Source organism: Marmota marmota, unplaced genomic scaffold (assembly GCF_001458135.2).
Source record: "Marmota marmota marmota unplaced genomic scaffold, marMar, whole genome shotgun sequence".
Lineage (NCBI taxonomy): Eukaryota > Metazoa > Chordata > Mammalia > Rodentia > Sciuridae > Marmota > Marmota marmota.
The window spans coordinates 17,269,932-17,279,030 of record NW_025999853.1 but is presented as its reverse complement, the minus strand read 5'-3'; positions in this window follow the sequence as shown (position 1 = coordinate 17,279,030).

The window sequence follows — 9,099 nt, the reverse complement described above, 5'->3', positions numbered from 1 at the left end:
TTTTTTTTTTTTTTTTTTTTTTTTTTTTTTTTTTTTTTTTTTTTTTTACATTTACCTCAAAATCACTCTCGAAGAGCCAGAGACTGGATGAAAAATATTTTTTTTAGACTCTCCAAAAAAGTTATTTCAATATCACCATGCTGTGAGCTATTTAAGTTCCCACTTATAAAAGTAAAAATAAGAAAAGCACTGCAGTATTGGCGACCTACAAGCTCACATGAGTCTACCACCTGCCTGAGGGAGTTTGGAAGCTGATACTATTACTTTTGGTCATAGATGTCACCACAGAAGTCACCAGAAAGCAGGATCCCAGTTCCTAGGAAAAGGGACTAGAATGGATAATGGGTGGGAAGGACCAAACTATTCAAGACCAGATTCCAGAAACCTAGAAAGAAAAGCTCCTTACCAAATCCCTCCTCCCAACAGAGAGGTTTCAACATCATTTGTTTCACCATGGGGCACTTATCACAAAGACACAATGTAGCTTTGGCAAAGGATTTCTTTACTGAGTTCTTTCTCCTTTTATTCAATAAGAATGTATCACTGGCCGATTGCAATGGTCCACGCCTGTAGTCCCAGTGGCTCCAGGGGCTGAGGCAGGAGGATCATGAGTTCAAAGCCAGCCTCAACAATGGTGAGGTGCTAAGCAACTCAGTGAGACCCTGTCTCTAAATAAAATTCAAAATTGGGCTGGGGAAGTGGTTCAGTGGTTGAGTGCCCCTGAGTTCAATCCCCAGTACCAAAAAAATAAATAAATAAAATTTAAAAATAATAATATTGTATCAGGGGTGTCTTCTGTGCCAGACTTTCAGCAGGGTGTTGCACGAACATGAAAAAGTCATCCATTTTGCCCCATGGAAGGTCCCGTAGTAAATATTGTTAAATGAATAACTCAGTGAAGTCATTCATGCATAAATGAATTAATGAAAATTACAATTAAGTTAGGGGGAAAAATATAGGTTTGATTTTCTATCATCTGCGGGGATGATTTTCTATCATCTGCAGACTACAGTGTTGTTAGTGACCACCCAGGGTGGCAGGGAAAGGCCTTAGACTTTCAGTGGCAATCAAATATATAATGGTCAAATGAATGGGGGGAGAAATAGTAGTTTAATGGAAATAAGCAAAAGACCATAGTATGAGCAAAGATCAGCAGCCTATAGCCCATGTCCAAATCCACACTGCTGCCTGATTTTATGAATAAAGTTTCATTTGTGCACACCCATGCTCATTCATTTATTTACACTTCATCTATAGTGTTTTGACACTACAACAGCAGCACTGAACCACAGAAATGCATGAACCAGAAAACCAAAATACTGTCTGGCCCTTTACAGAAGATGTCTGCCAACCCCTAGCCTGGAGGTGCAAAAGAACTGGATAGACATGGACCTGTGGAAAAGTCTAATAGATGGAACTTGTTGTTCAAAAAGGGCTCGGTAAGAATTGAGACAGAAAGATAAACAGGTGCCAAACCCTGACCCTTCTTCTATATCATGCTCAGGAATTTGGTATTGTTCCTTTAGAAAATGGATAAGAACAGTTTTGCATTTATCCCTGGCATCGAGGCAGAGGTGGGAAGGGTGGGGGCCAGGAATTTGGATTCTTAACAGACATCCCAGGAAAATTGGATGTTAGTCATCTGTGGGCACCCTTTGCAAAATATTCTATATGATTCAGTGGGAAGAAAGACAAAACCACTTAATTGCATGACCACATGATTGATCAATGATGGAAATTGGGACAGAAGGTTATAAATCTACTCCAGACTCTGGAAAATAAAATCACTTGTCACTGTGTGTGTTTGAAGGAGATTAGTGATATGGGCACTATATGTACTTCATGATTGTCAATGAGTGATTGCCCATTACAAGATTTGGTCAGTTTTAATGTATGGGGGATCAGTGTACAGTTTTCCTTCCCAACTCAGTTTTAAAAGTTGTACTGAAATGTTCTTCCATCCCTCTTCTAAACCATGTTAAGGAATTTGGTCTTGTTCCTTTAGAAAATGGATAAGAACAGTTTTGAATTTACCCCTGGCATTGAGACAGAACAGATAATTATGAAAAGAGGTCAGCTCTCAAACCTTACCTGGGACAAATTCCTTGATCCAACAAACAGCGGAGAGCTTAATGCTTGTCCTTACGCACCTTGCTCTATGATTGGGAAACGGACCTGGCATACAGAGGCACTCAATCAATATTTATTGAATAAAGGAATTAAGGAAGGACTAAAGACAATATTTTAATTGCATCATTATTAAAAGGTCTCCTGATCAGGCTGCCTCTGCTATAAAACAATAGACGAGATTCTCACTGGTTCCTGTTTCCACACTAGTAAGCACCTAGATCCGGGCATTATCAGGTTAATAGTGAAATGAAAGCCAGAGAGAAATTCCTCCCCTTCATCTCTGGTGACAACATCATCAAATACCCATCACTGGCCAAACCTGTGTTTACTCTGTGCCCTGTGGCCTAATGAGAGGGGATGGGACAAGAAACACTTCTACTAAAAACTTTCATAAAAATAATATCACTTGGCTCCATGTGGTATCTTTCATTGGAAGATCTTGAATCATTTTTTTTCTGTTGCATAACCATCATTTCCACCATTTGATTTCCTCTACAGGAGAAGCCAAACCATACAGAGAGGTTGTGACTTGCTCAAGGTCACTCAGCAAACCAGAAAAGCAGTTTTTAAAAGCTCAGGAGTTGATCAGGATGTATGAAATCCATGTCCTTCCAGGCTGGCAGGGCTGGGTTCCTGAGTCAGAAAGTAACCCAGTGTTATCCAAGCTCAGTGTCTCTGAAGAATGAGTCATTTGAGAGGAGACTCAGGGCGCACGGGTCTATGTCAAGCTCATGTTTCCAGTGTGACACATGTCGTCCCTGTCTATAAGATTTCAACACCTGTCACCAAAGCCCATCACATACGGGGCCTCTTCGAAGGCTCAGCCTTCAGAAGTGGAGAGCTCTATAGCTTGAGGTGTCCGTCCTTTCTGGCTATCACCCAGCTGTCAGTTCCTACAAATCCAGGCCTCCCCAGTCCTGTGCTCATTAGGAGACCAAGAATAGAGGAGCCACAGCTTCGGACTGATCTGGGCCCATCCTAGTATTCCCCTTTGACCCAACATAATTTCTAAAGAACCCTTCTTTTATTCAAAAAACATGTTCTGGTTTAGACCATAAATCAATGATATGGTCACTCTAGTTCTGACAACCAGGAGGCATCTATACTGAATTCAAACACCTTCCTTTTTCCAAAATTTTTCTATCTCAGCCACTTTTGTTTTATAAACCAGAATCTTGAACTCAGGATAGACCCAAACTCCTGCCAGTTCAAGGATCTCCTCTGAGAGCCAATCCAATCTCTTCACAAATGCTCCTGAGAGACTGCACATGGCCTGTATCACTAACAGCTGGTTATTATTTGGAAAATACCTCCTTGTCTTGCACCCAAATCTGCTTTCCTTGTCTTTCATATGTCAGTCACAAATCTATTCTGAAATAAGTCGAGAAGTCAATTCCCCTTCCTGTTCCTGAGAGGAACCCTGAAGTCCTCTGTTTTCTAGCCCCCCAAATCACCAAGCCTCAGGAACAAATTATAGTACAGAATTTAAGAAAGTGTCTTTGGAGTCAGACAGTCCCGGATTCTGGTCTCACCTGTCACTCCCTAGCTAGGTGACCTTTAGCAAACATCTGTCTAATTCTACTTATCTTATCTATAAATATTGAACCAACATTAGTTACTAGAGGTAGGTGCTACTAGTTAAAAGCCAACGGCCAGCCATCTTTCTTTCTCACTAAGCAAGGGGGCTCTCTAAACCCTCTAGACTACCTGACTCCATAGCAGCCAGACGTGGCCATGCAACACAGTTCTAGGCAATGAGGTGCAAGTGGAGGTACCAGCTGGAGTTTCTGAGAAATCTCGTTCGAGGGCATATAATCAGCTTGCAGTTATCTTCTTAGTTTTTACCTCTTAGCCTTTCCCTGTTTCCTACTTCTTACCAAAAAATCAGTTGTGACAGCTGAAATAGAGCAGCCAGCTGGGAACATGAAAAAGAAATCTTTTAACAAAGGAACCTAGTTTCTGATGGCATCAAGGGCCCTGTATTTGCTCTAACTATCTACAGCTGAACTTCTTACTCCATGAAAAAACAAAAATCCCCTCATGTGGTCAAACCATTGAAGCTGAGTTTCTGCTACCTCTAGTCAATACAATCTTAAGTAACATATCAGAAAATGGTTGGGAACATAAAATAGCTACTATAGAGCCCATCACAGAGCAAATACACAGTGAATGTTTTTTTTTATTTATGATGATATAGCAGAATTATTGCCATAGATGTTAGAGGCTGATTTCTAATTGAATCAGTGTAGTATGTAGCTACAACAATCCTTCTCAGATCTGATAGCATTGGTACAGATAAACCTGTGATCTCTCAAACACACGGGCGCACGCACATACACACATACACACCTCGGTTGTAGATGTTTGGACAACTGCATCTCTGTTAGTGGCTAACCAACCAACTTGTTAAAGCATCAGATCCCAGAAGCACTGAGAAATGAAATTCCCTCTCAGAAAGCAAGCTCTTGCCTGTCTCGAAAGCCCTGTCTGGTTTCCTTTCTGGAGAGAGACTCCATCCATGCTGTATAGTATACTTCCAAGAAGCGTTCGCTTCTCCGAATGACAAGCAGATCACAGCTCTTTAAGGATGGCATTGTTTCATGAGAACAGAGTTTCTGCTGAGAACCAAAGCCACACCTAAAACAAGCTGACCACAAGAGCACATGTTCAAACACAGCATCGGGAGGAGTAATTAGCTTTCCATAACCTAAGACAACCAACTGGCCAAGATCTGACAAGGATGGGACTGGCCATCCACTCTTCCCTGGAGGCCACCTATCACAGTATCTATCCCACCTCCATTCAATCCCACTCCAAGCCGGCAGATATAAGGAGTAGCACAATTGAAAACCAGCCAAACAACCTGTGGGGTTCAGAGTCAAACAGATCCAGGGTTCAAATCCCAGGGAGTCATTTAGAAGTAACCTTCAGCAATTTTCTCTCTCAAGCTGCAGTTTTTGCATCTGTAAAATGGAGATAGGCATGTGCATTTCCCAAGATTACAGAGGATAGAAAGAGACAGTGTGCATGACCACATGTGGCAAAGAATTATCATCAGTTTCCCTTCTTTCTCTATCAACAGGATGGCCCCGGCTGACTTGCTGTATCCATCCTTCAAGTTCAAGGAGTGAACCCAGTTAGGGTCACTGCCACTGACTGCAGCTTGCTGCCTTCTGCCCTGTGAGTCATCATCCAAGTTTTTGGGTCACACTTGGAGAGCCAAAGCCTTCCCTGAAGCTGAGGTCATAAAACTGAAAAAGACAAAGCTCTGCTTTCAGAGAGCAGGTTTGGTAGGTGGTGAGCAAAGCCATCTCTGAGAGGCCAGCCTGACTTTGGGTATGGGAGTCCCCAAGAAGCCTAGCAGGAGAGGGCTGACCCATTCAGCTCCCCCAGCCCCAACAGCCAAAGATTACACCTGGATCAAGAGCTCAGGAGCGGGAAGCTGCTTCTCCTAGTCACTATGGACACGGCACCCTCGGGACCTGGGCTTCGGCGAGGATAGAATATGACAGTCACAAGATTCACACCTCAAGCCATGAGACGTGATCTTCTTGCTCCATCCCCTGGCAGGGTCACTGGTAGTCGGTTCCATAGCTACAGTGGTGCACACAGCACTCCTCACCTCTGTGTTGCAGGAACTGCCACTATTTTCTCCACCTTTTTTTTTTTTAAACCTTTGCCATATCCAAGTACGTTATCAAGCAGGATTTGTGGATACTGAGACTGGCTGAATACTTACACATATATTTCTCTGGTAAGCTAACACCACCAAACCATGCAGAAACCAGAAATTTAGTGTTCATATGTCATGACTCAACACAAAGAGAGTTTTGTCACAGAAGATAAAACAGATGAACTAGTAATAGCAAACAGGAAACATGAGTTGTATAGCAGGCTCTGTGCTAAGCACTTTAATTTCTATTATTATTACTTTCATTAAAAAAAAAAAACCTGATGCTTCTTGGTATACTCTAGGTACTTATCCCTTGTAGGTTTTAGATATAAATCTTTTCTCATTTGTCATCTTTTGGCTGTTCTGGCTTATAGTGTATGTGCTTTAACAGAAATTCTTAATTTTTAAAACATAGTCAAAAACCAATAAATTTCCAACTTGGTGGTTTGGCCATCAAGAATCTCCTTTAATGCCTCCAGTAGCTTCTCTTAGCTTTACAATTTTACCTTGGCACTGAATTTCTGTTCTGTATATTCTTGAGACAGTGAACCAACCTGTTTTCTTTCATATATTAATCCTCCATACCCTCAGGTTCTGCATTCACAGATTCAACCAATCACAAATCAAAAGTATTTGGGGGAAAAAATTGCATCTGTACTAAATATGTATAAGCTTTAAAAAATTATTTCTTAAATAAGAAGTTTAGGGCCGGGGATATAGCTCAGTTGGTAGAGTGCCTGCCTTACAGGCACAAGGCACTGGGTTCAATCCCTAGCACCACACACACGCACACACACAAAGTGTAAGAACTGCTTATGACACTTATACTGTGTTAGGTATTATAGCAATCTCAACATGATTTAAAGTATAGGGAAACATGTGCCCAGGTCATGTGCAAATACTATACCATTTTATATAAGAGATTTGAGCATTCTCAGATTTTGCTATACTGGGAGGCAGCAGCATGTACTGGAACCAATTCCCCCAAGGATACTGAGGGGGAACTGTAATGAACAGTTTCCCCAGTTGCCCTTTAGTGGGTTCTAGGTAATCCATCTTTTCCCTACTGATTTATGGTGCCCTGTTTATCCCAAAGCAGTTTCCCATACAGGTTTGGGTCTGCTGCTGACTCTGGGTCATTTTTCCACAGATCTATTTGACTGTGTACCAGTCCAAACTGGTTTATCCAGGAGAATGACTTTTTTGAAAGTAGACTGAGGCATCATGAAGCATTATTCCTTCATTTAAATTTTAAAATAAGTATGGTGAGGTCCTCAAAATGAAATGCCTTGCTATAAATTTCTTTTGAAAATACCTTGAATTTTTAGGTTAATTTTTAAATTACATATTTACATGTCAAAGACATATCTTTCCATTTATTCAGGTCCTTTCAAATGTACAATCTGATTTTAGGTGTTTCTCAGAAAAGTCTTTGTTAGGTTATTTCCCACATACTTTATAGTTTGAGAAAAAAGATACTTTGGTAAAGTTGATAAAATTTTAATTGATCAGCTATTCACCATCTTTGCTGACGTTTATTACTTTAGTTTATCTGTTGATTAAATCTGCTCTTCTAACCTTTTTCTTTCTTCTTGACTTTCTGTTTTGACCAGAAACTTCAATATGTGAGATAATTCATAGTTAATTATTATCAAACAGAAACAGCGAAAAGAGGGTGTATCTAAACTTTCACTTTAAATTATATCGTATGACCCTTAACAGTTTTCAAATAGCGTCCCTACTCATTACACCATTGGTACTTTCTGATACTCCATGGGTGGGCAGAACAGGTACTGGACATTCAAATCAAACCAACACAGTGTGGTTGGGTTGGGGAGGTTCATGTAACTAGAAAGAAACAAAATTTATATTCACAGGGTTTTTTTGTTTTTTTTTTCCATTCAAAAAACTTTATGTTTTACTTAATCTTGTTTATTTCCAAAATTATCTGACCATGGTTTCTTTTTATATTCACAATTTCTAAGCTTCCAAGTTTCCCACTATGGCAGGCTGACTTACATCTAGTGAAAATATATAAAACCACATGATTTAATAGCAAAGTGAATTTTAATTGAAACCTCATAACATTCTGAAAAAGATGATCTGATATTATCCTATCTTCTTCTTGTTGTTGTTTGTGTTTTGTTTTGAGACAAAGTCTCACTATGTTACTCAGGCTGGCCTCGAACTCTTGGCCTCAAGTGATCCTCCTGCCTCAGCCTCCCAAACTATTGGGAATATAGGTAAACAACACTAGGCCCAGAAGATCCTACTTTTTTTTTTTTTGTACTAAGAATTGAACCCAGAAGCACTTAAACACTGAGCTACATCCCCAGCCCTTTTTATTTTTATTTTGAGACAGGATCTTCCTAAGTTGCTTAGGACCTCCCTAAGTTAGTGAGGCTGACTTTCAACTTGTGATCCTCCTGCCTCAGCCTCCCCAGACTCAGATTACAGGCATGAGCTACTGTGCCCAGCTAAGCCTACCATTTTTAAAGAAAACTATGCCAGTAGATATTAAGAGTTTCTTTGAAGTTTAAAAGCCATATGTTCATATTAATTAGGGTTGTAATTCTAATAAGAACTTTGGTCTATACAATGACAAAGCAGTTAATTGGGTCACTCTAGGTAAACAGGTTATTTCAATAAAAGGGAGAGGAACCGAATGCAAAATAATCATGACATTGATTTTATTCATGTCTCCAATGAAGCTACAGCTCCTATTTTATTGTTGTTGTTTGGACTTACGTAAACATTTAAAAGCTATAGCAAAAGTGATATTACTATTCCATTATTTTAAGAAGGAAAAACTAACTGAAACAACTGGGAAATGACAGACCTGTGGACAGAACTCATGAATCAAGGCCAAGCGTGGGCTACCAGCTCTCTGTAATCAAGCCCCGGATCCACCTGCGGAAATCAAGGCCTTTTAAACTCACTGAATAGCACCTCAACAGACACACAAGCAGATAATTACCATGGTCCCTTGAAAGGCAAACCATCTGGGAGAAACTGGGGCATGTATTTGTTCCCAACAGCCAAGGGATTTTTCCACTTGCATTTTCACTCAGGGAAGATGTTAGGGACTCTTCCTCTCTAAATTCTGCTGCTACTTGGAAAGTACATTCTTTGGATGACTTTTAAAGGGGGTACCAGACTAAAAGAGCAGGAAAGCACACCCAACCATGGAAAGGTGCTCAAATAAGGAGAATATACATCAGGAGCGCTTGCTTCGCACGCACAAAGACCTGGGTTTGCTTATATCTTAATATCTGCTGGTATAGCTTTCAGAAAAT